General features: G+C 47.1%; 31 non-coding genes across 31 annotated transcripts; all 31 read right to left on the bottom strand.

Moving 5' to 3' along the window:
* Positions 1-33: 33 nt before the first annotated feature.
* On the bottom strand, positions 34-105 carry TRNAP-AGG (transfer RNA proline (anticodon AGG)). Its single transcript has one exon. It is a non-coding gene; the product is annotated as a tRNA-Pro (tRNA).
* Positions 106-992: 887 nt separating this feature from the next.
* TRNAP-CGG (transfer RNA proline (anticodon CGG)) lies at positions 993-1,064 on the bottom strand. The gene has a single exon. It is a non-coding gene; the product is annotated as a tRNA-Pro (tRNA).
* A 1,338-nt stretch (positions 1,065-2,402) lies between these two features.
* On the bottom strand, positions 2,403-2,475 carry TRNAV-AAC (transfer RNA valine (anticodon AAC)). Its single transcript has one exon. It is a non-coding gene; the product is annotated as a tRNA-Val (tRNA).
* A 386-nt stretch (positions 2,476-2,861) lies between these two features.
* Positions 2,862-2,933, bottom strand: TRNAP-AGG (transfer RNA proline (anticodon AGG)). The gene has a single exon. It is a non-coding gene; the product is annotated as a tRNA-Pro (tRNA).
* A 429-nt stretch (positions 2,934-3,362) lies between these two features.
* Positions 3,363-3,435, bottom strand: TRNAV-UAC (transfer RNA valine (anticodon UAC)). The gene has a single exon. It is a non-coding gene; the product is annotated as a tRNA-Val (tRNA).
* Positions 3,436-3,820: 385 nt separating this feature from the next.
* TRNAP-CGG (transfer RNA proline (anticodon CGG)) lies at positions 3,821-3,892 on the bottom strand. Its single transcript has one exon. It is a non-coding gene; the product is annotated as a tRNA-Pro (tRNA).
* Positions 3,893-5,230: 1,338 nt separating this feature from the next.
* Positions 5,231-5,303, bottom strand: TRNAV-AAC (transfer RNA valine (anticodon AAC)). Its single transcript has one exon. It is a non-coding gene; the product is annotated as a tRNA-Val (tRNA).
* A 386-nt stretch (positions 5,304-5,689) lies between these two features.
* On the bottom strand, positions 5,690-5,761 carry TRNAP-AGG (transfer RNA proline (anticodon AGG)). The gene has a single exon. It is a non-coding gene; the product is annotated as a tRNA-Pro (tRNA).
* A 429-nt stretch (positions 5,762-6,190) lies between these two features.
* TRNAV-UAC (transfer RNA valine (anticodon UAC)) lies at positions 6,191-6,263 on the bottom strand. The gene has a single exon. It is a non-coding gene; the product is annotated as a tRNA-Val (tRNA).
* A 385-nt stretch (positions 6,264-6,648) lies between these two features.
* Positions 6,649-6,720, bottom strand: TRNAP-CGG (transfer RNA proline (anticodon CGG)). The gene has a single exon. It is a non-coding gene; the product is annotated as a tRNA-Pro (tRNA).
* Positions 6,721-8,049: 1,329 nt separating this feature from the next.
* TRNAV-AAC (transfer RNA valine (anticodon AAC)) lies at positions 8,050-8,122 on the bottom strand. The gene has a single exon. It is a non-coding gene; the product is annotated as a tRNA-Val (tRNA).
* Positions 8,123-8,508: 386 nt separating this feature from the next.
* On the bottom strand, positions 8,509-8,580 carry TRNAP-AGG (transfer RNA proline (anticodon AGG)). Its single transcript has one exon. It is a non-coding gene; the product is annotated as a tRNA-Pro (tRNA).
* A 429-nt stretch (positions 8,581-9,009) lies between these two features.
* TRNAV-UAC (transfer RNA valine (anticodon UAC)) lies at positions 9,010-9,082 on the bottom strand. Its single transcript has one exon. It is a non-coding gene; the product is annotated as a tRNA-Val (tRNA).
* A 385-nt stretch (positions 9,083-9,467) lies between these two features.
* TRNAP-CGG (transfer RNA proline (anticodon CGG)) lies at positions 9,468-9,539 on the bottom strand. The gene has a single exon. It is a non-coding gene; the product is annotated as a tRNA-Pro (tRNA).
* A 1,338-nt stretch (positions 9,540-10,877) lies between these two features.
* On the bottom strand, positions 10,878-10,950 carry TRNAV-AAC (transfer RNA valine (anticodon AAC)). The gene has a single exon. It is a non-coding gene; the product is annotated as a tRNA-Val (tRNA).
* Positions 10,951-12,295: 1,345 nt separating this feature from the next.
* Positions 12,296-12,367, bottom strand: TRNAP-CGG (transfer RNA proline (anticodon CGG)). The gene has a single exon. It is a non-coding gene; the product is annotated as a tRNA-Pro (tRNA).
* Positions 12,368-13,705: 1,338 nt separating this feature from the next.
* Positions 13,706-13,778, bottom strand: TRNAV-AAC (transfer RNA valine (anticodon AAC)). Its single transcript has one exon. It is a non-coding gene; the product is annotated as a tRNA-Val (tRNA).
* Positions 13,779-14,164: 386 nt separating this feature from the next.
* TRNAP-AGG (transfer RNA proline (anticodon AGG)) lies at positions 14,165-14,236 on the bottom strand. The gene has a single exon. It is a non-coding gene; the product is annotated as a tRNA-Pro (tRNA).
* An 887-nt stretch (positions 14,237-15,123) lies between these two features.
* Positions 15,124-15,195, bottom strand: TRNAP-CGG (transfer RNA proline (anticodon CGG)). Its single transcript has one exon. It is a non-coding gene; the product is annotated as a tRNA-Pro (tRNA).
* Positions 15,196-16,533: 1,338 nt separating this feature from the next.
* TRNAV-AAC (transfer RNA valine (anticodon AAC)) lies at positions 16,534-16,606 on the bottom strand. Its single transcript has one exon. It is a non-coding gene; the product is annotated as a tRNA-Val (tRNA).
* A 386-nt stretch (positions 16,607-16,992) lies between these two features.
* Positions 16,993-17,064, bottom strand: TRNAP-AGG (transfer RNA proline (anticodon AGG)). The gene has a single exon. It is a non-coding gene; the product is annotated as a tRNA-Pro (tRNA).
* Positions 17,065-17,493: 429 nt separating this feature from the next.
* On the bottom strand, positions 17,494-17,566 carry TRNAV-UAC (transfer RNA valine (anticodon UAC)). Its single transcript has one exon. It is a non-coding gene; the product is annotated as a tRNA-Val (tRNA).
* Positions 17,567-19,361: 1,795 nt separating this feature from the next.
* On the bottom strand, positions 19,362-19,434 carry TRNAV-AAC (transfer RNA valine (anticodon AAC)). Its single transcript has one exon. It is a non-coding gene; the product is annotated as a tRNA-Val (tRNA).
* Positions 19,435-20,779: 1,345 nt separating this feature from the next.
* Positions 20,780-20,851, bottom strand: TRNAP-CGG (transfer RNA proline (anticodon CGG)). The gene has a single exon. It is a non-coding gene; the product is annotated as a tRNA-Pro (tRNA).
* Positions 20,852-22,188: 1,337 nt separating this feature from the next.
* TRNAV-AAC (transfer RNA valine (anticodon AAC)) lies at positions 22,189-22,261 on the bottom strand. The gene has a single exon. It is a non-coding gene; the product is annotated as a tRNA-Val (tRNA).
* A 386-nt stretch (positions 22,262-22,647) lies between these two features.
* On the bottom strand, positions 22,648-22,719 carry TRNAP-AGG (transfer RNA proline (anticodon AGG)). The gene has a single exon. It is a non-coding gene; the product is annotated as a tRNA-Pro (tRNA).
* Positions 22,720-23,148: 429 nt separating this feature from the next.
* On the bottom strand, positions 23,149-23,221 carry TRNAV-UAC (transfer RNA valine (anticodon UAC)). The gene has a single exon. It is a non-coding gene; the product is annotated as a tRNA-Val (tRNA).
* Positions 23,222-23,606: 385 nt separating this feature from the next.
* On the bottom strand, positions 23,607-23,678 carry TRNAP-CGG (transfer RNA proline (anticodon CGG)). Its single transcript has one exon. It is a non-coding gene; the product is annotated as a tRNA-Pro (tRNA).
* A 937-nt stretch (positions 23,679-24,615) lies between these two features.
* On the bottom strand, positions 24,616-24,727 carry TRNAL-CAA (transfer RNA leucine (anticodon CAA)). Its single transcript has 2 exons — positions 24,690-24,727; positions 24,616-24,661 (listed from the first exon to the last, which is right to left on the bottom strand). It is a non-coding gene; the product is annotated as a tRNA-Leu (tRNA).
* Positions 24,728-25,016: 289 nt separating this feature from the next.
* TRNAV-AAC (transfer RNA valine (anticodon AAC)) lies at positions 25,017-25,089 on the bottom strand. Its single transcript has one exon. It is a non-coding gene; the product is annotated as a tRNA-Val (tRNA).
* Positions 25,090-26,434: 1,345 nt separating this feature from the next.
* On the bottom strand, positions 26,435-26,506 carry TRNAP-CGG (transfer RNA proline (anticodon CGG)). Its single transcript has one exon. It is a non-coding gene; the product is annotated as a tRNA-Pro (tRNA).
* Between the last annotated feature and the right edge of the window lie 1,278 nt (positions 26,507-27,784).

The raw sequence follows: 27,784 nt of genomic DNA, 5'->3' as shown, positions 1-27,784 counted from the left end.
TTGAGTAGGATTCGCATGTTTACCTCTAAAAAAGGGCTCGTCCGGGATTTGAACCCGGGACCTCTCGCACCCTAAGCGAGAATCATACCCCTAGACCAACGAGCCGAGGCACACAAGAGTCACCTTCTGCACCGGCTCCGGGGGTTATTGGCAGCGAGTTGGTGAATGATTCACCCAAAGCAAGCAACTGCACATGCTGCTCTCTTCTGCAATATGGTTGCTGTCTTTTCCATGGCCGTCATCGAACAAGAAATGAAAATACCTCCATCCTTCAGACATTTTGTTTGCTCTAGGTGTATGCTCTCGGTGAGGACAATAAAACAATTTCTGCTCTCATGCCTTGCTTTCATCAAGTAGGCCCACCCTTCAGTACAGAAGGACGTGCAAACGAATGGCGCAAACTATCGTCACTTCTCTTTTTGAGCTGTCACTGATGCCCCTGGAGCACAGTACGTCACGCTGGTGAGGGATAGACAGCTTCCATTATCTCAGCTTTCCTATAAGTTGAGAGAGTAAATGCAAACAATAAGCTGCTGTTTCTGCACGGTCTCAAACCAGGGACCTTTCGCGTGTAAAGCGAACGTGATAACCACTACACCACAGAAACAGATACTCTTGCAGCAATCTTCTTGGCATGTAGTGGGCTGGAAAGCACAGACCAAGGGCCAATGTCCATGAAGCTCAACGTTGGACCCTCCTTACCCGATCTCTTTCTTTGGAAGAAAGGAACGAGGACCACTTTTATTCCAAAAGGCGATTTTAAAACCATACCTGAAATCACGCTAGAAAAACACTTTGAATTTAATGTTCCTACACTGATGGTCCACCCCAGAAAAGCAGTTGCAAAGAAGTCCGGCACTGAAATTCTATACGCCAAAAGTGGGAAACAGCGTGCAGGGAAAGGAACTTTCTCACCATACACGGCGTCTTATAGCATTGAAAAGAAGAAATGGTCCTATATAATAAGCAGCCTAAAAATAATTCCACAACATGGGCTCGTCCGGGATTTGAACCCGGGACCTCTCGCACCCGAAGCGAGAATCATACCCCTAGACCAACGAGCCTGATTCCCCTGTCAGCAATTTGAACAATTTCTGATGCGTCTTTCAGAAACAAAGCAGTGCTATTTGGCTGCTCTCTCTCTATGTGAGCCACACAAAGTCATGTTTTCTCTCAAGGTGTTGTTTTTTTCACTCTTGCAAGGAAGGGATCAGCCGATATCCTAGCTGCCAGTGAGCAGAAAAAAGGCACTGATGAGAACTGCAGGCACTTTCTGGCACTTGTACTTCTCTGCAAGTCCTGGACCCTTGCCCCATAAACTTCCACCCCAGAAGCAAGGGAGGGCCTGCCAATTCTTGCTTCTAAGAAAGAAGCGTTTGATTCTTGGATTCAAACATGCTCACTCAGCACTCAATGAGGCTCGATCAGGCGAGATTTATATGAGTGGCTCGCAGGACTGAAACACTCACCTGGGAGACCCAGGGTGGCTGAATTCCCAGAATGGCCATTGTTGGGCAAGTCACCTCCTTTCCTCCTGCCTCAATCTAGAATTGGCTGCAAATCACAAGATAGAGTTCAATGTCCGTGTGTACTGCCTACTCCCAGCTACCTCTCTGTCTTCCTTATGTAAATTAAAATTCGCAAGGGGGGACCAATGACAATCTGCTCCTCCCACATAACCAGGAAGCCCTGTTGAACATGTCTGCCTGTGTTGTTGCAGGGACAGTGCCTTCTCCGCCCAAAAGGTGGCAGGAGAGCCTCACAACAAAGATGGGATCAACTGCTTAATGAGAAACCAGCACAGCAGTTAGTGTGATGGAGTGCAAATTTAACGGAGGGTGTGCCTGAGGTGTCTCTTCCAGGAATACATGGAATTGTGATTGAGGGCCCAGCCTGATCGTTGGTGGATTTCTCGTCATATGTTACAGGTCCGTGCAAAGATTGTGGTGTGTGGGGAATGCACTGCAAAAAACAGGACGATTTAAGGGTGTAAAAGAGACCTGTCAGAAGTGGGATTTGAACCCACGCCTCAATGAGGAGACCAGAAGTCTCAGTTGCTCTGAAGATCAAGCTCTCTTGAGTCTGGCGCCTTAGACCACTCGGCCATCCTGACAGCACTGGCTATGTACAGGTCTGACTCTTCTGTCTGCACTTGCCAATGTTTGCACTTACAGCGTTCGCAGCAATGTCACAGGTGTAAAGGCCCCACAATACAACATGGCATGATGAAAAAAAAAGCTAGGCACAAGAGCGACCACTGATGGATGCGGATTACTTTGTTTCGTCTTGGAAAAGTAAAGGAAGTTTCCCACGGCTCGCTGGGTTCATGGACCGCCTCTTCTTAAGCTTACATTGAGATAATAAGGTTTTAGAGGGTGCACATAAAAGCAGCTCATGCACAGTGTTTCTGCCCGGTCTCGAACCGGGGACCTTTCGCGTGTTAGGCGAACGTGATGACCACTACACTACAGAAACTAACTTGCTGTGTTTTACTGATAGAGCAAGGTTCCTCTCAAGGATTCTCTCTACTTCTATTCTGCTGTATCAGCAGCCACTCAGAAAGCGAGGAGCAAGTGTGACAACTGCAGAGATATCAGCCAACATGCTTGCAATTAGACGTATTAAAAATTTACTTATGCAGGCATCGACAGACAAATATCTGATGCCTAAATGCCAGCAAGTACAGCTTGGGAAAGCATCACCTGGGACACACACAGATTAAGCATGAAGGCAGAAAAAGCATGGATATCCGTTTTTCTTCTGAGGTTCAAAATAATTTGTGCAACAATGCGCCGAGTGTAATGAGAAATAGTCAGGCATTGTCAGTTTTGAGTAGGATTCGCATGTTTACCTCTAAAAAAGGGCTCGTCCGGGATTTGAACCCGGGACCTCTCGCACCCTAAGCGAGAATCATACCCCTAGACCAACGAGCCGAGGCACACAAGAGTCACCTTCTGCACCGGCTCCGGGGGTTATTGGCAGCGAGTTGGTGAATGATTCACCCAAAGCAAGCAACTGCACATGCTGCTCTCTTCTGCAATATGGTTGCTGTCTTTTCCATGGCCGTCATCGAACAAGAAATGAAAATACCTCCATCCTTCAGACATTTTGTTTGCTCTAGGTGTATGCTCTCGGTGAGGACAATAAAACAATTTCTGCTCTCATGCCTTGCTTTCATCAAGTAGGCCCACCCTTCAGTTCAAAAGGACGTGCAAACGAATGGCGCAAACTATCGTCACTTCTCTTTTTGAGCTGTCACTGATGCCCCTGGAGCACAGTACGTCACGCTGGTGAGGGAAAGACAGCTTCCATTATCTCAGCTTTCCTATAAGTTGAGAGAGTAAATGCAAACAATAAGATGCTGTTTCTGCCCGGTCTCGAACCAGGGACCTTTCGCGTGTAAAGCGAACGTGATAACCACTACACCACAGAAACAGATACTCTTGCAGCAATCTTCTTGGCATGTAGTGGGCTGGAAAGCACAGACCAAGGGCCAATGTCCATGAAGCTCAACGTTGGACCCTCCTTACCCGATCTCTTTCTTTGGAAGAAAGGAACGAGGACCACTTTTATTCCAAAAGGCGATTTTAAAACCATACCTGAAATCACGCTAGAAAAACACTTTGAATTTAATGTTCCTACACTGATGGTCCACCCCAGAAAAGCAGTTGCAAAGAAGTCCGGCACTGAAATTCTATACGCCAAAAGTGGGAAACAGCGTGCAGGGAAAGGAACTTTCTCACCATACACGGCGTCTTATAGCATTGAAAAGAAGAAATGGTCCTATATAATAAGCAGCCTAAAAATAATTCCACAACATGGGCTCGTCCGGGATTTGAACCCGGGACCTCTCGCACCCGAAGCGAGAATCATACCCCTAGACCAACAAGCCTGATTCCCCTGTCAGCAATTTGAACAATTTCTGATGCGTCTTTCAGAAACAAAGCAGTGCTATTTGGCTGCTCTCTCTCTATGTGAGCCACACAAAGTCATGTTTTCTCTCAAGGTGTTGTTTTTTTCACTCTTGCAAGGAAGGGATCAGCCGATATCCTAGCTGCCAGTGAGCAGAAAAAAGGCACTGATGAGAACTGCAGGCACTTTCTGGCACTTGTACTTCTCTGCAAGTCCTGGACCCTTGCCCCATAAACTTCCACCCCAGAAGCAAGGGAGGGCCTGCCAATTCTTGCTTCTAAGAAAGAAGCGTTTGATTCTTGGATTCAAACATGCTCACTCAGCACTCAATGAGGCTCGATCAGGCGAGATTTATATGAGTGGCTCGCAGGACTGAAACACTCACCTGGGAGACCCAGGGTGGCTGAATTCCCAGAATGGCCATTGTTGGGCAAGTCACCTCCTTTCCTCCTGCCTCAATCTAGAATTGGCTGCAAATCACAAGATAGAGTTCAATGTCCGTGTGTACTGCCTACTCCCAGCTACCTCTCTGTCTTCCTTATGTAAATTAAAATTCGCAAGGGGGGACCAATGACAATCTGCTCCTCCCACATAACCAGGAAGCCCTGTTGAACATGTCTGCCTGTGTTGTTGCAGGGACAGTGCCTTCTCCGCCCAAAAGGTGGCAGGAGAGCCTCACAACAAAGATGGGATCAACTGCTTAATGAGAAACCAGCACAGCAGTTAGTGTGATGGAGTGCAAATTTAACGGAGGGTGTGCCTGAGGTGTCTCTTCCAGGAATACATGGAATTGTGATTGAGGGCCCAGCCTGATCGTTGGTGGATTTCTCGTCATATGTTACAGGTCCGTGCAAAGATTGTGGTGTGTGGGGAATGCACTGCAAAAAACAGGACGATTTAAGGGTGTAAAAGAGACCTGTCAGAAGTGGGATTTGAACCCACGCCTCAATGAGGAGACCAGAAGTCTCAGTTGCACTGAAGATCAAGCTCTCTTGAGTCTGGCGCCTTAGACCACTCGGCCATCCTGACAGCCCTGGCTATGTACAGGTCTGACTCTTCTGTCTGCACTTGCCAATGTTTGCACTTACAGCGTTCGCAGCAATGTCACAGGTGTAAAGGCCCCACAATACAACATGGCATGATGAAAAAAAAAGCTAGGCACAAGAGCGACCACTGATGGATGCGGATTACTTTGTTTCGTCTTGGAAAAGTAAAGGAAGTTTCCCACGGCTCGCTGGGTTCATGGACCGCCTCTTCTTAAGCTTGCATTGAGATAATAAGGTTTTAGAGGGTGCACATAAAAGCAGCTCATGCACAGTGTTTCTGCCCGGTCTCGAACCGGGGACCTTTCGCGTGTTAGGCGAACGTGATGACCACTACACTACAGAAACTAACTTGCTGTGTTTTACTGTTAGAGCAAGGTTCCTCTCAAGGATTCTCTCTACTTCTATTCTGCTGTATCAGCAGCCACTCAGAAAGCGAGGAGCAAGTGTGAAAACTGCAGAGATATCAGCCAACATGCTTGCAATTAGACGTATTAAAAATTTACTTATGCAGGCATCGACAGACAAATATCTGATGCCTAAATGCCAGCAAGTACAGCTTGGGAAAGCATCACCTGGGACACACACAGACTAAGCATGAAGGCAGAAAAAGCATGGATATCCGTTTTTCTTCTGAGGTTCAAAATAATTTGTGCAACAATGCGCCGAGTGTAATGAGAAATAGTCAGGCATTGTCAGTTTTGAGTAGGATTCGTATGTTTATCTCTATAAAAGGGCTCGTCCGGGATTTGAACCCGGGACCTCTCGCACCCTAAGCGAGAATCATACCCCTAGACCAACGAGCCGAGGCACACAAGAGTCACCTTTTGCACCTGCTCCGGGGGTTATTGGCAGCGAGTTGGTGAATGATTCACCCAAAGCAAGCAACTGCACATGCTGCTCTCTTCTGCAATATGGTTGCTGTCTTTTCCAAGGCCGTCATCGAACAAGAAATGAAAATACCTCCATCCTTCAGACATTTTGTTTGCTCTAGGTGTATGCTCTCGGTGAGGACAATAAAACAATTTCTGCTCTCATGCCTTGCTTTCATCAAGTAGGCCCACCCTTCAGTTCAAAAGGACGTGCAAACGAATGGCGCAAACTATCGTCACTTCTCTTTTTGAGCTGTCACTGATGCCCCTGGAGCACAGTACGTCACGCTGGTGAGGGATAGACAGCTTCCATTATCTCAGCTTTCCTATAAGTTGAGAGAGTAAATGCAAACAATAAGATGCTGTTTCTGCCCGGTCTCGAACCAGGGACCTTTCGCGTGTAAAGCGAACGTGATAACCACTACACCACAGAAACAGATACTCTTGCAGCAATCTTCTTGGCATGTAGTGGGCTGGAAAGCACAGACCAAGGGCCAATGTCCATGAAGCTCAACGTTGGACCCTCCTTACCCGATCTCTTTCTTTGGAAGAAAGGAACGAGGACCACTTTTATTCCAAAAGGCGATTTTAAAACCATACCTGAAATCACGCTAGAAAAACACTTTGAATTTAATGTTCCTACACTGATGGTCCACCCCAGAAAAGCAGTTGCAAAGAAGTCCGGCACTGAAATTCTATACGCCAAAAGTGGGAAACAGCGTGCAGGGAAAGGAACTTTCTCACCATACACGGCGTCTTATAGCATTGAAAAGAAGAAATGGTCCTATATAATAAGCAGCCTAAAAATAATTCCACAACATGGGCTCGTCCGGGATTTGAACCCGGGACCTCTCGCACCCGAAGCGAGAATCATACCCCTAGACCAACAAGCCTGATTCCCCTGTCAGCAATTTGAACAATTTCTGATGCGTCTTTCAGAAACAAAGCTGGCTGCTCTCTCTCTATGTGAGCCACACAAAGTCATGTTTTCTCTCAAGGTGTTGTTTTTTTCACTCTTGCAAGGAAGGGATCAGCCGATATCCTAGCTGCCAGTGAGCAGAAAAAAGGCACTGATGAGAACTGCAGGCACTTTCTGGCACTTGTACTTCTCTGCAAGTCCTGGACCCTTGCCCCATAAACTTCCACCCCAGAAGCAAGGGAGGGCCTGCCAATTCTTGCTTCTAAGAAAGAAGCGTTTGATTCTTGGATTCAAACATGCTCACTCAGCACTCAATGAGGCTCGATCAGGCGAGATTTATATGAGTGGCTCGCAGGACTGAAACACTCACCTGGGAGACCCAGGGTGGCTGAATTCCCAGAATGGCCATTGTTGGGCAAGTCACCTCCTTTCCTCCTGCCTCAATCTAGAATTGGCTGCAAATCACAAGATAGAGTTCAATGTCCGTGTGTACTGCCTACTCCCAGCTACCTCTCTGTCTTCCTTATGTGAATTAAAATTCGCAAGGGGGGACCAATGACAATCTGCTCCTCCCACATAACCAGGAAGCCCTGTTGAACATGTCTGCCTGTGTTGTTGCAGGGACAGTGCCTTCTCCGCCCAAAAGGTGGCAGGAGAGCCTCACAACAAAGATGGGATCAACTGCTTAATGAGAAACCAGCACAGCAGTTAGTGTGATGGAGTGCAAATTTAACGGAGGGTGTGCCTGAGGTGTCTCTTCCAGGAATACATGGAATTGTGATTGAGGGCCCAGCCTGATCGTTGGTGGATTTCTCGTCATATGTTACAGGTCCGTGCAAAGATTGTGGTGTGTGGGGAATGCACTGCAAAAAACAGGACGATTTAAGGGTGTAAAAGAGACCTGTCAGAAGTGGGATTTGAACCCACGCCTCAATGAGGAGACCAGAAGTCTCAGTTGCACTGAAGATCAAGCTCTCTTGAGTCTGGCGCCTTAGACCACTCGGCCATCCTGACAGCACTGGCTATGTACAGGTCTGACTCTTCTGTCTGCACTTGCCAATGTTTGCACTTACAGCGTTCGCAGCAATGTCACAGGTGTAAAGGCCCCACAATACAACATGGCATGATGAAAAAAAAAGCTAGGCACAAGAGCGACCACTGATGGATGCGGATTACTTTGTTTCGTCTTGGAAAAGTAAAGGAAGTTTCCCACGGCTCGCTGGGTTCATGGACCGCCTCTTCTTAAGCTTGCATTGAGATAATAAGGTTTTAGAGGGTGCACATAAAAGCAGCTCATGCACAGTGTTTCTGCCCGGTCTCGAACCGGGGACCTTTCGCGTGTTAGGCGAACGTGATGACCACTACACTACAGAAACTAACTTGCTGTGTTTTACTGATAGAGCAAGGTTCCTCTCAAGGATTCTCTCTACTTCTATTCTGCTGTATCAGCAGCCACTCAGAAAGCGAGGAGCAAGTGTGACAACTGCAGAGATATCAGCCAACATGCTTGCAATTAGACGTATTAAAAATTTACTTATGCAGGCATCGACAGACAAATATCTGATGCCTAAATGCCAGCAAGTACAGCTTGGGAAAGCATCACCTGGGACACACACAGATTAAGCATGAAGGCAGAAAAAGCATGGATATCCGTTTTTCTTCTGAGGTTCAAAATAATTTGTGCAACAATGCGCCGAGTGTAATGAGAAATAGTCAGGCATTGTCAGTTTTGAGTAGGATTCGCATGTTTACCTCTAAAAAAGGGCTCGTCCGGGATTTGAACCCGGGACCTCTCGCACCCTAAGCGAGAATCATACCCCTAGACCAACGAGCCGAGGCACACAAGAGTCACCTTCTGCACCGGCTCCGGGGGTTATTGGCAGCGAGTTGGTGAATGATTCACCCAAAGCAAGCAACTGCACATGCTGCTCTCTTCTGCAATATGGTTGCTGTCTTTTCCATGGCCGTCATCGAACAAGAAATGAAAATACCTCCATCCTTCAGACATTTTGTTTGCTCTAGGTGTATGCTCTCGGTGAGGACAATAAATCAATTTCTGCTCTCATGCCTTGCTTTCATCAAGTAGGCCCACCCTTCAGTTCAAAAGGACGTGCAAACGAATGGCGCAAACTATCGTCACTTCTCTTTTTGAGCTGTCACTGATGCCCCTGGAGCACAGTACGTCACGCTGGTGAGGGAAAGACAGCTTCCATTATCTCAGCTTTCCTATAAGTTGAGAGAGTAAATGCAAACAATAAGATGCTGTTTCTGCCCGGTCTCGAACCAGGGACCTTTCGCGTGTAAAGCGAACGTGATAACCACTACACCACAGAAACAGATACTCTTGCAGCAATCTTCTTGGCATGTAGTGGGCTGGAAAGCACAGACCAAGGGCCAATGTCCATGAAGCTCAACGTTGGACCCTCCTTACCCGATCTCTTTCTTTGGAAGAAAGGAACGAGGACCACTTTTATTCCAAAAGGCGATTTTAAAACCATACCTGAAATCACGCTAGAAAAACACTTTGAATTTAATGTTCCTACACTGATGGTCCACCCCAGAAAAGCAGTTGCAAAGAAGTCCGGCACTGAAATTCTATACGCCAAAAGTGGGAAACAGCGTGCAGGGAAAGGAACTTTCTCACCATACACGGCGTCTTATAGCATTGAAAAGAAGAAATGGTCCTATATAATAAGCAGCCTAAAAATAATTCCACAACATGGGCTCGTCCGGGATTTGAACCCGGGACCTCTCGCACCCGAAGCGAGAATCATACCCCTAGACCAACAAGCCTGATTCCCCTGTCAGCAATTTGAACAATTTCTGATGCGTCTTTCAGAAACAAAGCAGTGCTATTTGGCTGCTCTCTCTCTATGTGAGCCACACAAAGTCATGTTTTCTCTCAAGGTGTTGTTTTTTTCACTCTTGCAAGGAAGGGATCAGCCGATATCCTAGCTGCCAGTGAGCAGAAAAAAGGCACTGATGAGAACTGCAGGCACTTTCTGGCACTTGTACTTCTCTGCAAGTCCTGGACCCTTGCCCCATAAACTTCCACCCCAGAAGCAAGGGAGGGCCTGCCAATTCTTGCTTCTAAGAAAGAAGCATTTGATTCTTGGATTCAAACATGCTCACTCAGCACTCAATGAGGCTCGATCAGGCGAGATTTATATGAGTGGCTCGCAGGACTGAAACACTCACCTGGGAGACCCAGGGTGGCTGAATTCCCAGAATGGCCATTGTTGGGCAAGTCACCTCCTTTCCTCCTGCCTCAATCTAGAATTGGCTGCAAATCACAAGATAGAGTTCAATGTCCGTGTGTACTGCCTACTCCCAGCTACCTCTCTGTCTTCCTTATGTAAATTAAAATTCGCAAGGGGGGACCAATGACAATCTGCTCCTCCCACATAACCAGGAAGCCCTGTTGAACATGTCTGCCTGTGTTGTTGCAGGGACAGTGCCTTCTCCGCCCAAAAGGTGGCAGGAGAGCCTCACAACAAAGATGGGATCAACTGCTTAATGAGAAACCAGCACAGCAGTTAGTGTGATGGAGTGCAAATTTAACGGAGGGTGTGCCTGAGGTGTCTCTTCCAGGAATACATGGAATTGTGATTGAGGGCCCAGCCTGATCGTTGGTGGATTTCTCGTCATATGTTACAGGTCCGTGCAAAGATTGTGGTGTGTGGGGAATGCACTGCAAAAAACAGGACGATTTAAGGGTGTAAAAGAGACCTGTCAGAAGTGGGATTTGAACCCACGCCTCAATGAGGAGACCAGAAGTCTCAGTTGCACTGAAGATCAAGCTCTCTTGAGTCTGGCGCCTTAGACCACTCGGCCATCCTGACAGCCCTGGCTATGTACAGGTCTGACTCTTCTGTCTGCACTTGCCAATGTTTGCACTTACAGCGTTCGCAGCAATGTCACAGGTGTAAAGGCCCCACAATACAACATGGCATGATGAAAAAAAAAGCTAGGCACAAGAGCGACCACTGATGGATGCGGATTACTTTGTTTCGTCTTGGAAAAGTAAAGGAAGTTTCCCACGGCTCGCTGGGTTCATGGACCGCCTCTTCTTAAGCTTGCATTGAGATAATAAGGTTTTAGAGGGTGCACATAAAAGCAGCTCATGCACAGTGTTTCTGCCCGGTCTCGAACCGGGGACCTTTCGCATGTTAGGCGAACGTGATGACCACTACACTACAGAAACTAACTTGCTGTGTTTTACTGTTAGAGCAAGGTTCCTCTCAAGGATTCTCTCTACTTCTATTCTGCTGTATCAGCAGCCACTCAGAAAGCGAGGAGCAAGTGTGAAAACTGCAGAGATATCAGCCAACATGCTTGCAATTAGACGTATTAAAAATTTACTTATGCAGGCATCGACAGACAAATATCTGATGCCTAAATGCCAGCAAGTACAGCTTGGGAAAGCATCACCTGGGACACACACAGACTAAGCATGAAGGCAGAAAAAGCATGGATATCCGTTTTTCTTCTGAGGTTCAAAATAATTTGTGCAACAATGCGCCGAGTGTAATGAGAAATAGTCAGGCATTGTCAGTTTTGAGTAGGATTCGTATGTTTACCTCTAAAAAAGGGCTCGTCTGGGATTTGAACCCGGGACCTCTCGCACCCTAAGCGAGAATCATACCCCTAGACCAACGAGCCGAGGCACAGAAGAGTCACCTTTTGCACCGGCTCCGGGGGTTATTGGCAGCGAGTTGGTGAATGATTCACCCAAAGCAAGCAACTGCACATGCTGCTCTCTTCTGCAATATGGTTGCTGTCTTTTCCATGGCCGTCATCGAACAAGAAATGAAAATACCTCCATCCTTCGGACATTTTGTTTGCTCTAGGTGTATGCTCTCGGTGAGGACAATAAAACAATTTCTGCTCTCATGCCTTGCTTTCATCAAGTAGGCCCACCCTTCAGTACAAAAGGACGTGCAAACGAATGGCGCAAACTATCGTCACTTCTCTTTTTGAGCTGTCACTGATGCCCCTGGAGCACAGTACGTCACGCTGGTGAGGGATAGACAGCTTCCGTTATCTCAGCTTTCCTATAAGTTGAGAGAGTAAATGCAAACAATAAGCTGCTGTTTCTGCCCAGTCTCGAACCAGGGACCTTTCGCGTGTAAAGCGAACGTGATAACCAGTACACCACAGAAACAGATACTCTTGCAGCAATCTTCTTGGCATGTAGTGGGCTGGAAAGCACAGACCAAGGGCCAATGTCCATGAAGCTCAACGTTGGACCCTCCTTACCCGATCTCTTTCTTTGTAAGAAAGGAACGAGGACCACTTTTATTCCAAAAGGCGATTTTAAAACCATACCTGAAATCACGCTAGAAAAACACTTTGAATTTAATGTTCCTACACTGATGGTCCACCCCAGAAAAGCAGTTGCAAAGAAGTCCGGCACTGAAATTCTATACGCCAAAAGTGGGAAACAGCGTGCAGGGAAAGGAACTTTCTCACCATACACGGCGTCTTATAGCATTGAAAAGAAGAAATGGTCCTATATAATAAGCAGCCTAAAAATAATTCCACAACATGGGCTCGTCCGGGATTTGAACCCGGGACCTCTCGCACCCGAAGCGAGAATCATACCCCTAGACCAACGAGCCTGATTCCCCTGTCAGCAATTTGAACAATTTCTGATGCGTCTTTCAGAAACAAAGCAGTGCTATTTGGCTGCTCTCTCTCTATGTGAGCCACACAAAGTCATGTTTTCTCTCAAGGTGTTGTTTTTTTCACTCTTGCAAGGAAGGGATCAGCCGATATCCTAGCTGCCAGTGAGCAGAAAAAAGGCACTGATGAGAACTGCAGGCACTTTCTGGCACTTGTACTTCTCTGCAAGTCCTGGACCCTTGCCCCATAAACTTCCACCCCAGAAGCAAGGGAGGGCCTGCCAATTCTTGCTTCTAAGAAAGAAGCGTTTGATTCTTGGATTCAAACATGCTCACTCAGCGCTCAATGAGGCTCGATCAGGCGAGATTTATATGAGTGGCTCGCAGGACTGAAACACTCACCTGGGAGACCCAGGGTGGCTGAATTCCCAGAATGGCCATTGTTGGGCAAGTCACCTCCTTTCCTCCTGCCTCAATCTAGAATTGGCTGCAAATCACAAGATAGAGTTCAATGTCCGTGTGTACTGCCTACTCCCAGCTACCTCTCTGTCTTCCTTATGTAAATTAAAATTCGCAAGGGGGGACCAATGACAATCTGCTCCTCCCACATAACCAGGAAGCCCTGTTGAACATGTCTGCCTGTGTTGTTGCAGGGACAGTGCCTTCTCCGCCCAAAAGGTGGCAGGAGAGCCTCACAACAAAGATGGGATCAACTGCTTAATGAGAAACCAGCACAGCAGTTAGTGTGATGGAGTGCAAATTTAACGGAGGGTGTGCCTGAGGTGTCTCTTCCAGGAATACATGGAATTGTGATTGAGGGCCCAGCCTGATCGTTGGTGGATTTCTCGTCATATGTTACAGGTCCGTGCAAAGATTGTGGTGTGTGGGGAATGCACTGCAAAAAACAGGACGATTTAAGGGTGTAAAAGAGACCTGTCAGAAGTGGGATTTGAACCCACGCCTCAATGAGGAGACCAGAAGTCTCAGTTGCACTGAAGATCAAGCTCTCTTGAGTCTGGCGCCTTAGACCACTCGGCCATCCTGACAGCACTGGCTATGTACAGGTCTGACTCTTCTGTCTGCACTTGCCAATGTTTGCACTTACAGCGTTCGCAGCAATGTCACAGGTGTAAAGGCCCCACAATACAACATGGCATGATGAAAAAAAAAGCTAGGCACAAGAGCGACCACTGATGGATGCGGATTACTTTGTTTCGTCTTGGAAAAGTAAAGGAAGTTTCCCACGGCTCGCTGGGTTCATGGACCGCCTCTTCTTAAGCTTGCATTGAGATAATAAGGTTTTAGAGGGTGCACATAAAAGCTACTCATGCACAGTGTTTCTGCCCGGTCTCGAACCGGGGACCTTTCGCGTGTTAGGCGAACGTGATGACCACTACACTACAGAAACTAACTTGCTGTGTTTTACTGTTAGAGCAAGGTTCCTCTCAAGGATTCTCTCTACTTCTATTCTGCTGTATCAGCAGCCACTCAGAAAGCGAGGAGCAAGTGTGAAAACTGCAGAGATATCAGCCAACATGCTTGCAATTAGACGTATTAAAAATTTACTTATGCAGGCATCGACAGACAAATATCTGATGCCTAAATGCCAGCAAGTACAGCTTGGGAAAGCATCACCTGGGACACACACAGACTAAGCATGAAGGCAGAAAAAGCATGGATATCCGTTTTTCTTCTGAGGTTCAAAATAATTTGTGCAACAATGCGCCGAGTCTAATGAGAAATAGTCAGGCATTGTCAGTTTTGAGTAGGATTCGTATGTTTACCTCTAAAAAAGGGCTCGTCCGGGATTTGAACCCGGGACCTCTCGCACCCTAAGCGAGAATCATACCCCTAGACCAACGAGCCGAGGCACACAAGAGTCACCTTTTGCACCGGCTCCGGGGGTTATTGGCAGCGAGTTGGTGAATGATTCACCCAAAGCAAGCAACTGCACATGCTGCTCTCTTCTGCAATATGGTTGCTGTCTTTTCCAAGGCCGTCATCGAACAAGAAATGAAAATACCTCCATCCTTCAGACATTTTGTTTGCTCTAGGTGTATGCTCTCGGTGAGGACAATAAAACAATTTCTGCTCTCATGCCTTGCTTTCATCAAGTAGGCCCACCCTTCAGTTCAAAAGGACGTGCAAACGAATGGCGCAAACTATCGTCACTTCTCTTTTTGAGCTGTCACTGATGCCCCTGGAGCACAGTACGTCACGCTGGTGAGGGATAGACAGCTTCCATTATCTCAGCTTTCCTATAAGTTGAGAGAGTAAATGCAAACAATAAGATGCTGTTTTTGCCCGGTCTCGAACCAGGGACCTTTCGTGTGTAAAGCGAACGTGATAACCACTACACCACAGAAACAGATACTCTTGCAGCAATCTTCTTGGCATGTAGTGGGCTGGAAAGCACAGACCAAGGGCCAATGTCCATGAAGCTCAACGTTGGACCCTCCTTACCCGATCTCTTTCTTTGTAAGAAAGGAACGAGGACCACTTTTATTCCAAAAGGCGATTTTAAAACCATACCTGAAATCACGCTAGAAAAACACTTTGAATTTAATGTTCCTACACTGATGGTCCACCCCAGAAAAGCAGTTGCAAAGAAGTCCGGCACTGAAATTCTATACGCCAAAAGTGGGAAACAGCGTGCAGGGAAAGGAACTTTCTCACCATACACGGCGTCTTATAGCATTGAAAAGAAGAAATGGTCCTATATAATAAGCAGCCTAAAAATAATTCCACAACATGGGCTCGTCCGGGATTTGAACCCGGGACCTCTCGCACCCGAAGCGAGAATCATACCCCTAGACCAACGAGCCTGATTCCCCTGTCAGCAATTTGAACAATTTCTGATGCGTCTTTCAGAAACAAAGCAGTGCTATTTGGCTGCTCTCTCTCTATGTGAGCCACACAAAGTCATGTTTTCTCTCAAGGTGTTGTTTTTTTCACTCTTGCAAGGAAGGGATCAGCCGATATCCTAGCTGCCAGTGAGCAGAAAAAAGGCACTGATGAGAACTGCAGGCACTTTCTGGCACTTGTACTTCTCTGCAAGTCCTGGACCCTTGCCCCATAAACTTCCACCCCAGAAGCAAGGGAGGGCCTGCCAATTCTTGCTTCTAAGAAAGAAGCGTTTGATTCTTGGATTCAAACATGCTCACTCAGCACTCAATGAGGCTCGATCAGGCGAGATTTATATGAGTGGCTCGCAGGACTGAAACACTCACCTGGGAGACCCAGGGTGGCTGAATTCCCAGAATGGCCATTGTTGGGCAAGTCACCTCCTTTCCTCCTGCCTCAATCTAGAATTGGCTGCAAATCACAAGATAGAGTTCAATGTCCGTGTGTACTGCCTACTCCCAGCTACCTCTCTGTCTTCCTTATGTAAATTAAAATTCGCAAGGGGGGACCAATGACAATCTGCTCCTCCCACATAACCAGGAAGCCCTGTTGAACATGTCTGCCTGTGTTGTTGCAGGGACAGTGCCTTCTCCGCCCAAAAGGTGGCAGGAGAGCCTCACAACAAAGATGGGATCAACTGCTTAATGAGAAACCAGCACAGCAGTTAGTGTGATGGAGTGCAAATTTAACGGAGGGTGTGCCTGAGGTGTCTCTTCCAGGAATACATGGAATTGTGATTGAGGGCCCAGCCTGATCGTTGGTGGATTTCTCGTCATATGTTACAGGTCCGTGCAAAGATTGTGGTGTGTGGGGAATGCACTGCAAAAAACAGGACGATTTAAGGGTGTAAAAGAGACCTGTCAGAAGTGGGATTTGAACCCACGCCTCAATGAGGAGACCAGAAGTCTCAGTTGCACTGAAGATCAAGCTCTCTTGAGTCTGGCGCCTTAGACCACTCGGCCATCCTGACAGCACTGGCTATGTACAGGTCTGACTCTTCTGTCTGCACTTGCCAATGTTTGCACTTACAGCGTTCGCAGCAATGTCACAGGTGTAAAGGCCCCACAATACAACATGGCATGATGAAAAAAAAAGCTAGGCACAAGAGCGACCACTGATGGATGCGGATTACTTTGTTTCGTCTTGGAAAAGTAAAGGAAGTTTCCCACGGCTCGCTGGGTTCATGGACCGCCTCTTCTTAAGCTTGCATTGAGATAATAAGGTTTTAGAGGGTGCACATAAAAGCAGCTCATGCACAGTGTTTCTGCCCGGTCTCGAACCGGGGACCTTTCGCGTGTTAGGCGAACGTGATGACCACTACACTACAGAAACTAACTTGCTGTGTTTTACTGTTAGAGCAAGGTTCCTCTCAAGGATTCTCTCTACTTCTATTCTGCTGTATCAGCAGCCACTCAGAAAGCGAGGAGCAAGTGTGAAAACTGCAGAGATATCAGCCAACATGCTTGCAATTAGACGTATTAAAAATTTACTTATGCAGGCATCGACAGACAAATATCTGATGCCTAAATGCCAGCAAGTACAGCTTGGGAAAGCATCACCTGGGACACACACAGACTAAGCATGAAGGCAGAAAAAGCATGGATATCCGTTTTTCTTCTGAGGTTCAAAATAATTTGTGCAACAATGCGCCGAGTGTAATGAGAAATAGTCAGGCATTGTCAGTTTTGAGTAGGATTCGTATGTTTACCTCTAAAAAAGGGCTCGTCCGGGATTTGAACCCGGGACCTCTCGCACCCTAAGCGAGAATCATACCCCTAGACCAACGAGCCGAGGCACACAAGAGTCACCTTTTGCACCGGCTCCGGGGGTTATTGGCAGCGAGTTGGTGAATGATTCACCCAAAGCAAGCAACTGCACATGCTGCTCTCTTCTGCAATATGGTTGCTGTCTTTTCCAAGGCCGTCATCGAACAAGAAATGAAAATACCTCCATCCTTCAGACATTTTGTTTGCTCTAGGTGTATGCTCTCGGTGAGGACAATAAAACAATTTCTGCTCTCATGCCTTGCTTTCATCAAGTAGGCCCACCCTTCAGTTCAAAAGGACGTGCAAACGAATGGCGCAAACTATCGTCACTTCTCTTTTTGAGCTGTCACTGATGCCCCTGGAGCACAGTACGTCACGCTGGTGAGGGATAGACAGCTTCCATTATCTCAGCTTTCCTATAAGTTGAGAGAGTAAATGCAAACAATAAGATGCTGTTTCTGCCCGGTTTTGAACCAGGGACCTTTCGCGTGTAAAGCGAACGTGATAACCACTACACCACAGAAACAGATACTCTTGCAGCAATCTTCTTGGCATGTAGTGGGCTGGAAAGCACAGACCAAGGGCCAATGTCCATGAAGCTCAACGTTGGACCCTCCTTACCCGATCTCTTTCTTTGGAAGAAAGGAACGAGGACCACTTTTATTCCAAAAGGCGATTTTAAAACCATACCTGAAATCACGCTAGAAAAACACTTTGAACTTAATGTTCCTACACTGATGGTCCACCCCAGAAAAGCAGTTGCAAAGAAGTCCGGCACTGAAATTCTATACGCCAAAAGTGGGAAACAGCGTGCAGGGAAAGGAACTTTCTCACCATACACGGCGTCTTATAGCATTGAAAAGAAGAAATGGTCCTATATAATAAGCAGCCTAAAAATAATTACACAACATGGGCTCGTCCGGGATTTGAACCCCTGACCTCTCGCACCCGAAGCGAGAATCATACCCCTAGACCAACAAGCCTGATTCCCCTGTCAGCAATTTGAACAATTTCTGATGCGTCTTTCAGAAACAAAGCAGTGCTATTTGGCTGCTCTCTCTCTATGTGAGCCACACAAAGTCATGTTTTCTCTCAAGGTGTTGTTTTTTTCACTCTTGCAAGGAAGGGATCAGCCGATATCCTAGCTGCCAGTGAGCAGAAAAAAGGCACTGATGAGAACTGCAGGCACTTTCTGGCACTTGTACTTCTCTGCAAGTCCTGGACCCTTGCCCCATAAACTTCCACCCCAGAAGCAAGGGAGTGCCTGCCAATTCTTGCTTCTAAGAAAGAAGCGTTTGATTCTTGGATTCAAACATGCTCACTCAGCACTCAATGAGGCTCGATCAGGCGAGATTTATATGAGTGGCTCGCAGGACTGAAACACTCACCTGGGAGACCCAGGGTGGCTGAATTCCCAGAATGGCCATTGTTGGGCAAGTCACCTCCTTTCCTCCTGCCTCAATCTAGAATTGGCTGCAAATCACAAGATAGAGTTCAATGTCCGTGTGTACTGCCTACTCCCAGCTACCTCTCTGTCTTCCTTATGTAAATTAAAATTCGCAAGGGGGGACCAATGACAATCTGCTCCTCCCACATAACCAGGAAGCCCTGTTGAACATGTCTGCCTGTGTTGTTGCAGGGACAGTGCCTTCTCCGCCCAAAAGGTGGCAGGAGAGCCTCACAACAAAGATGGGATCAACTGCTTAATGAGAAACCAGCACAGCAGTTAGTGTGATGGAGTGCAAATTTAACGGAAGGTGTGCCTGAGGTGTCCCTTCCAGGAATACATGGAATTGTGATTGAGGGCCCTGCCTGATCGTTGGTGGATTTCTCGTCATATGTTACAGGTCCGTGCAAAGATTGTGGTGTGTGGGGAATGCACTGCAAAAAACAGGACGATTTAAGGGTGTAAAAAAGACCTGTCAGAAGTGGGATTTGAACCCACGCCTCCATGAGGAGACCAGAAGTCTCAGTTGCACTGAAGATCAAGCTCTCTTGAGTCTGGCGCCTTAGACCACTCAGCCATCCTGACAGCCCTGGCTATGTACAGGTCTGACTCTTCTGTCTGCACTTGCCAATGTTTGCACTTACAGCGTTCGCAGCAATGTCACAGGTGTAAAGGCCCCACAATACAACATGGCATGATAAAAAAAAAAGCTAGGCACAAGAGCGACCACTGATGGATGCGGATTACTTTGTTTCGTCTTGGAAAAGTAAAGGAAGTTTCCCACGGCTCGCTGGGTTCATGGACCGCCTCTTCTTAAGCTTGCATTGAGATAATAAGGTTTTAGAGGGTGCACATAAAAGCAGCTCATGCACAGTGTTTCTGCCCGGTCTCGAACCAGGGACCTTTCGCGTGTTAGGCGAACGTGATGACCACTACACTACAGAAACTAACTTGCTGTGTTTTACTGTTAGAGCAAGGTTCCTCTCAAGGATTCTCTCTACTTCTATTCTGCTGTATCAGCAGCCACTCAGAAAGCGAGGAGCAAGTGTGAAAACTGCAGAGATATCAGCCAACATGCTTGCAATTAGACGTATTAAAAATTTACTTATGCAGGCATCGACAGACAAATATCTGATGCCTAAATGCCAGCAAGTACAGCTTGGGAAAGCATCACCTGGGACACACACAGACTAAGCATGAAGGCAGAAAAAGCATGGATATCCGTTTTTCTTCTGAGGTTCAAAATAATTTGTGCAACAATGCGCCGAGTGTAATGAGAAATAGTCAGGCATTGTCAGTTTTGAGTAGGATTCGTATGTTTACCTCTAAAAAAGGGCTCGTCTGGGATTTGAACCCGGGACCTCTCGCACCCTAAGCGAGAATCATACCCCTAGACCAACGAGCCGAGGCACAAAAGAGTCACCTTTTGCACCGGCTCCGGGGGTTATTGGCAGCGAGTTGGTGAATGATTCACCCAAAGCAAGCAACTGCACATGCTGCTCTCTTCTGCAATATGGTTGCTGTCTTTTCCATGGCCGTCATCGAACAAGAAATGAAAATACCTCCATCCTTCAGACATTTTGTTTGCTCTAGGTGTATGCTCTCGGTGAGGACAATAAAACAATTTCTGCTCTCATGCCTTGCTTTCATCAAGTAGGCCCACCCTTCAGTACAAAAGGACGTGCAAACGAATGGCGCAAACTATCGTCACTTCTCTTTTTGAGCTGTCACTGATGCCCCTGGAGCACAGTACATCACGCTGGTGAGGGATAGACAGCTTCCATTATCTCAGCTTTCCTATAAGTTGAGAGAGTAAATGCAAACAATAAGCTGCTGTTTCTGCCCGGTCTCGAACCAGGGACCTTTCGCGTGTAAAGCGAACAAGATAACCACTACACCACAGAAACAGATACTCTTGCAGCAATCTTCTTGGCATGTAGTGGGCTGGAAAGCACAGACCAAGGGCCAATGTCCATGAAGCTCAACGTTGGACCCTCCTTACCCGATCTCTTTCTTTGGAAGAAAGGAACGAGGACCACTTTTATTCCAAAAGGCGATTTTAAAACCATACCTGAAATCACGCTAGAAAAACACTTTGAATTTAATGTTCCTACACTGATGGTCCACCCCAGAAAAGCAGTTGCAAAGAAGTCCGGCACTGAAATTCTATACGCCAAAAGTGGGAAACAGCGTGCAGGGAAAGGAACTTTCTCACCATACACGGCGTCTTATAGCATTGAAAAGAAGAAATGGTCCTATATAATAAGCAGCCTAAAAATAATTCCACAACATGGGCTCGTCCGGGATTTGAACCCGGGACCTCTCGCACCCGAAGCGAGAATCATACCCCTAGACCAACGAGCCTGATTCCCCTGTCAGCAATTTGAACAATTTCTGATGCGTCTTTCAGAAACAAAGCAGTGCTATTTGGCTGCTCTCTCTCTATGTGAGCCACACAAAGTCATGTTTTCTCTCAAGGTGTTGTTTTTTTCACTCTTGCAAGGAAGGGATCAGCCGATATCCTAGCTGCCAGTGAGCAGAAAAAAGGCACTGATGAGAACTGCAGGCACTTTCTGGCACTTGTACTTCTCTGCAAGTCCTGGACCCTTGCCCCATAAACTTCCACCCCAGAAGCAAGGGAGGGCCTGCCAATTCTTGCTTCTAAGAAAGAAGCGTTTGATTCTTGGATTCAAACATGCTCACTCAGCGCTCAATAGGCTCGATCAGGCGAGATTTATATGAGTGGCTCGCAGGACTGAAACACTCACCTGGGAGACCCAGGGTGGCTGAATTCCCAGAATGGCCATTGTTGGGCAAGTCACCTCCTTTCCTCCTGCCTCAATCTAGAATTGGCTGCAAATCACAAGATAGAGTTCAATGTCCGTGTGTACTGCCTACTCCCAGCTACCTCTCTGTCTTCCTTATGTAAATTAAAATTCGCAAGGGGGGACCAATGACAATCTGCTCCTCCCACATAACCAGGAAGCCCTGTTGAACATGTCTGCCTGTGTTGTTGCAGGGACAGTGCCTTCTCCGCCCAAAAGGTGGCAGGAGAGCCTCACAACAAAGATGGGATCAACTGCTTAATGAGAAACCAGCACAGCAGTTAGTGTGATGGAGTGCAAATTTAACGGAGGGTGTGCCTGAGGTGTCTCTTCCAGGAATACATGGAATTGTGATTGAGGGCCCAGCCTGATCGTTGGTGGATTTCTCGTCATATGTTACAGGTCCGTGCAAAGATTGTGGTGTGTGGGGAATGCACTGCAAAAAACAGGACGATTTAAGGGTGTAAAAGAGACCTGTCAGAAGTGGGATTTGAACCCACGCCTCAATGAGGAGACCAGAAGTCTCAGTTGCACTGAAGATCAAGCTCTCTTGAGTCTGGCGCCTTAGACTACTCGGCCATCCTGACAGCACTGGCTATGTACAGGTCTGACTCTTCTGTCTGCACTTGCCAATGTTTGCACTTACAGCGTTCGCAGCAATGTCACAGGTGTAAAGGCCCCACAATACAACATGGCATGATGAAAAAAAAAGCTAGGCACAAGAGCGACCACTGATGGATGCGGATTACTTTGTTTCGTCTTGGAAAAGTAAAGGAAGTTTCCCACGGCTCGCTGGGTTCATGGACCGCCTCTTCTTAAGCTTGCATTGAGATAATAAGGTTTTAGAGGGTGCACATAAAAGCAGCTCATGCACAGTGTTTCTGCCCGGTCTCGAACCGGGGACCTTTCGCGTGTTAGGCGAACGTGATGACCACTACACTACAGAAACTAACTTGCTGTGTTTTACTGTTAGAGCAAGGTTCCTCTCAAGGATTCTCTCTACTTCTATTCTGCTGTATCAGCAGCCACTCAGAAAGCGAGGAGCAAGTGTGAAAACTGCAGAGATATCAGCCAACATGCTTGCAATTAGACGTATTAAAAATTTACTTATGCAGGCATCGACAGACAAATATCTGATGCCTAAATGCCAGCAAGTACAGCTTGGGAAAGCATCACCTGGGACACACACAGACTAAGCATGAAGGCAGAAAAAGCATGGATATCCGTTTTTCTTCTGAGGTTCAAAATAATTTGTGCAACAATGCGCTGAGTGTAATGAGAAATAGTCAGGCATTGTCAGTTTTGAGTAGGATTCGTATGTTTACCTCTAAAAAAGGGCTCGTCCGGGATTTGAACCCGGGACCTCTCGCACCCTAAGCGAGAATCATACCCCTAGACCAACGAGCCGAGGCACACAAGAGTCACCTTTTGCACCGGCTCCGGGGGTTATTGGCAGCGAGTTGGGGAATGATTCACCCAAAGCAAGCAACTGCACATGCTGCTCTCTTCTGCAATATGGTTGCTGTCTTTTCCAAGGCCGTCATCGAACAAGAAATGAAAATACCTCCATCCTTCAGACATTTTGTTTGCTCTAGGTGTATGCTCTCGGTGAGGACAATAAAACAATTTCTGCTCTCATGCCTTGCTTTCATCAAGTAGGCCCACCCTTCAGTTCAAAAGGACGTGCAAACGAATGGCGCAAACTATCGTCACTTCTCTTTTTGAGCTGTCACTGAAGCCCCTGGAGCACAGTACGTCACGCTGGTGAGGGATAGACAGCTTCCATTATCTCAGCTTTCCTATAAGTTGAGAGAGTACATGCAAACAATAAGATGCTGTTTCTGCCCGGTCTCGAACCAGGGACCTTTCGCGTGTAAAGCGAACGTGATAACCACTACACCACAGAAACAGATACTCTTGCAGCAATCTTCTTGGCATGTAGTGGGCTGGAAAGCACAGACCAAGGGCCAATGTCCATGAAGCTCAACGTTGGACCCTCCTTACCCGATCTTTTTCTTTGGAAGAAAGGAACGAGGACCACTTTTATTCCAAAAGGCGATTTTAAAACCATACCTGAAATCACGCTAGAAAAACACTTTGAATTTAATGTTCCTACACTGATGGTCCACCCCAGAAAAGCAGTTGCAAAGAAGTCCGGCACTGAAATTCTATACGCCAAAAGTGGGAAACAGCGTGCAGGGAAAGGAACTTTCTCACCATACACGGCGTCTTATAGCATTGAAAAGAAGAAATGGTCCTATATAATAAGCAGCCTAAAAATAATTCCACAACATGGGCTCGTCCGGGATTTGAACCCGGGACCTCTCGCACCCGAAGCGAGAATCATACCCCTAGACCAACAAGCCTGATTCCCCTGTCAGCAATTTGAACAATTTCTGATGCGTCTTTCAGAAACAAAGCAGTGCTATTTGGCTGCTCTCTCTCTATGTGAGCCACACAAAGTCATGTTTTCTCTCAAGGTGTTGTTTTTTTCACTCTTGCAAGGAAGGGATCAGCCGATATCCTAGCTGCCAGTGAGCAGAAAAAAGGCACTGATGAGAACTGCAGGCACTTTCTGGCACTTGTACTTCTCTGCAAGTCCTGGACCCTTGCCCCATAAACTTCCACCCCAGAAGCAAGGGAGGGCCTGCCAATTCTTGCTTCTAAGAAAGAAGCGTTTGATTCTTGGATTCAAACATGCTCACTCAGCACTCAATGAGGCTCGATCAGGCGAGATTTATATGACTGGCTCGCAGGACTGAAACACTCACCTGGGAGACCCAGGGTGGCTGAATTCCCAGAATGGCCATTGTTGGGCAAGTCACCTCCTTTCCTCCTGCCTCAATCTAGAATTGGCTGCAAATCACAAGATAGAGTTCAATGTCCGTGTGTACTGCCTACTCCCAGCTACCTCTCTGTCTTCCTTATGTAAATTAAAATTCGCAAGGGGGGACCAATGACAATCTGCTCCTCCCACATAACCAGGAAGCCCTGTTGAACATGTCTGCCTGTGTTGTTGCAGGGACAGTGCCTTCTCCGCCCAAAAGGTGGCAGGAGAGCCTCACAACAAAGATGGGATCAACTGCTTAATGAGAAACCAGCACAGCAGTTAGTGTGATGGAGTGCAAATTTAACGGAAGGTGTGCCTGAGGTGTCCCTTCCAGGAATACATGGAATTGTGATTGAGGGCCCTGCCTGATCGTTGGTGGATTTCTCGTCATATGTTACAGGTCCGTGCAAAGATTGTGGTGTGTGGGGAATGCACTGCAAAAAACAGGACGATTTAAGGGTGTAAAAGAGACCTGTCAGAAGTGGGATTTGAACCCACGCCTCCATGAGGAGACCAGAAGTCTCAGTTGCACTGAAGATCAAGCTCTCTTGAGTCTGGCGCCTTAGACCACTCGGCCATCCTGACAGCCCTGGCTATGTACAGGTCTGACTCTTCTGTCTGCACTTGCCAATGTTTGCACTTACAGCGTTCGCAGCAATGTCACAGGTGTAAAGGCCCCACAATACAACATGGCATGATAAAAAAAAAAGCTAGGCACAAGAGCGACCACTGATGGATGCGGATTACTTTGTTTCGTCTTGGAAAAGTAAAGGAAGTTTCCCACGGCTCGCTGGGTTCATGGACCGCCTCTTCTTAAGCTTGCATTGAGATAATAAGGTTTTAGAGGGTGCACATAAAAGCAGCTCAAGCACAGTGTTTCTGCCCGGTCTCGAACCGGGGACCTTTCGCGTGTTAGGCGAACGTGATGACCACTACACTACAGAAACTAACTTGCTGTGTTTTACTGTTAGAGCAAGGTTCCTCTCAAGGATTCTCTCTACTTCTATTCTGCTGTATCAGCAGCCACTCAGAAAGCGAGGAGCAAGTGTGAAAACTGCAGAGATATCAGCCAACATGCTTGCAATTAGACGTATTAAAAATTTACTTATGCAGGCATCGACAGACAAATATCTGATGCCTAAATGCCAGCAAGTACAGCTTGGGAAAGCATCACCTGGGACACACACAGACTAAGCATGAAGGCAGAAAAAGCATGGATATCCGTTTTTCTTCTGAGGTTCAAAATAATTTGTGCAAAAATGCGCCGAGTGTAATGAGAAATAGTCAGGCATTGTCAGTTTTGAGTAGGATTCGTATGTTTACCTCTAAAAAAGGGCTCGTCTGGGATTTGAACCCGGGACCTCTCGCACCCTAAGCGAGAATCATACCCCTAGACCAACGAGCCGAGGCACAGAAGAGTCACCTTTTGCACCGGCTCCGGGGGTTATTGGCAGCGAGTTGGTGAATGATTCACCCAAAGCAAGCAACTGCACATGCTGCTCTCTTCTGCAATATGGTTGCTGTCTTTTCCATGGCCGTCATCGAACAAGAAATGAAAATACCTCCATCCTTCAGACATTTTGTTTGCTCTAGGTGTATGCTCTCGGTGAGGACAATAAAACAATTTCTGCTCTCATGCCTTGCTTTCATCAAGTAGGCCCACCCTTCAGTACAAAAGGACGTGCAAACGAATGGCGCAAACTATCGTCACTTCTCTTTTTGAGCTGTCACTGATGCCCCTGGAGCACAGTACATCACGCTGGTGAGGGATAGACAGCTTCCATTATCTCAGCTTTCCTATAAGTTGAGAGAGTAAATGCAAACAATAAGCTGCTGTTTCTGCCCGGTCTCGAACCAGGGACCTTTCGCGTGTAAAGCGAACGAGATAACCACTACACCACAGAAACAGATACTCTTGCAGCAATCTTCTTGGCATGTAGTGGGCTGGAAAGCACAGACCAAGGGCCAATGTCCATGAAGCTCAACGTTGGACCCTCCTTACCCGATCTCTTTCTTTGGAAGAAAGGAACGAGGACCACTTTTATTCCAAAAGGCGATTTTAAAACCATACCTGAAATCACGCTAGAAAAACACTTTGAATTTAATGTTCCTACACTGATGGTCCACCCCAGAAAAGCAGTTGCAAAGAAGTCCGGCACTGAAATTCTATACGCCAAAAGTGGGAAACAGCGTGCAGGGAAAGGAACTTTCTCACCATACACGGCGTCTTATAGCATTGAAAAGAAGAAATGGTCCTATATAATAAGCAGCCTAAAAATAATTCCACAACATGGGCTCGTCCGGGATTTGAACCCGGGACCTCTCGCACCCGAAACGAGAATCATACCCCTAGACCAACGAGCCTGATTCCCCTGTCAGCAATTTGAACAATTTCTGATGCGTCTTTCAGAAACAAAGCAGTGCTATTTGGCTGCTCTCTCTCTATGTGAGCCACACAAAGTCATGTTTTCTCTCAAGGTGTTGTTTTTTTCACTCTTGCAAGGAAGGGATCAGCCGATATCCTAGCTGCCAGTGAGCAGAAAAAAGGCACTGATGAGAACTGCAGGCACTTTCTGGCACTTGTACTTCTCTGCAAGTCCTGGACCCTTGCCCCATAAACTTCCACCCCATAAGCAAGGGAGGGCCTGCCAATTCTTGCTCCTAAGAAAGAGGCGTTTGATTCTTGGATTCAAACATGCTCACTCAGCGCTCGATCAGGCTCGATCAGGCGAGATTTATATGAGTGGCTCGCAGGACTGAAACACTCACCTGGGAGACCCAGGGTGGCTGAATTCCCAGAATGGCCATTGTTGGGCAAGTCACCTCCTTTCCTCCTGCCTCAATCTAGAATTGGCTGCAAATCACAAGATAGAGTTCAATGTCCGTGTGTACTGCCTACTCCCAGCTACCTCTCTGTCTTCCTTATGTAAATTAAAATTCGCAAGGGGGGACCAATGACAATCTGCTCCTCCCACATAACCAGGAAGCCCTGTTGAACATGTCTGCCTGTGTTGTTGCAGGGACAGTGCCTTCTCCGCCCAAAAGGTGGCAGGAGAGCCTCACAACAAAGATGGGATCAACTGCTTAATGAGAAACCAGCACAGCAGTTAGTGTGATGGAGTGCAAATTTAACGGAGGGTGTGCCTGAGGTGTCTCTTCCAGGAATACATGGAATTGTGATTGAGGGCCCAGCCTGATCGTTGGTGGATTTCTCGTCATATGTTACAGGTCCGTGCAAAGATTGTGGTGTGTGGGGAATGCACTGCAAAAAACAGGACGATTTAAGGGTGTAAAAGAGACCTGTCAGAAGTGGGATTTGAACCCACGCCTCAATGAGGAGACCAGAAGTCTCAGTTGCACTGAAGATCAAGCTCTCTTGAGTCTGGCGCCTTAGACCACTCAGCCATCCTGACAGCCCTGGCTATGTACAGGTCTGACTCTTCTGTCTGCACTTGCCAATGTTTGCACTTACAGCGTTCGCAGCAATGTCACAGGTGTAAAGGCCCCACAATACAACATGGCATGATGAAAAAAAAAGCTAGGCACAAGAGCGACCACTGATGGATGCGGATTACTTTGTTTCGTCTTGGAAAAGTAAAGGAAGTTTCCCACGGCTCGCTGGGTTCATGGACCGCCTCTTCT

The sequence above is a fragment of the Triturus cristatus genome, chromosome 10, assembly GCF_964204655.1.
Source record: "Triturus cristatus chromosome 10, aTriCri1.1, whole genome shotgun sequence".
Classification (NCBI taxonomy): Eukaryota; Metazoa; Chordata; class Amphibia; order Caudata; family Salamandridae; genus Triturus; species Triturus cristatus.
The sequence above is the reverse complement of the archived record's forward strand: the minus strand, read 5'-3'. Positions and strand labels throughout refer to the sequence as shown.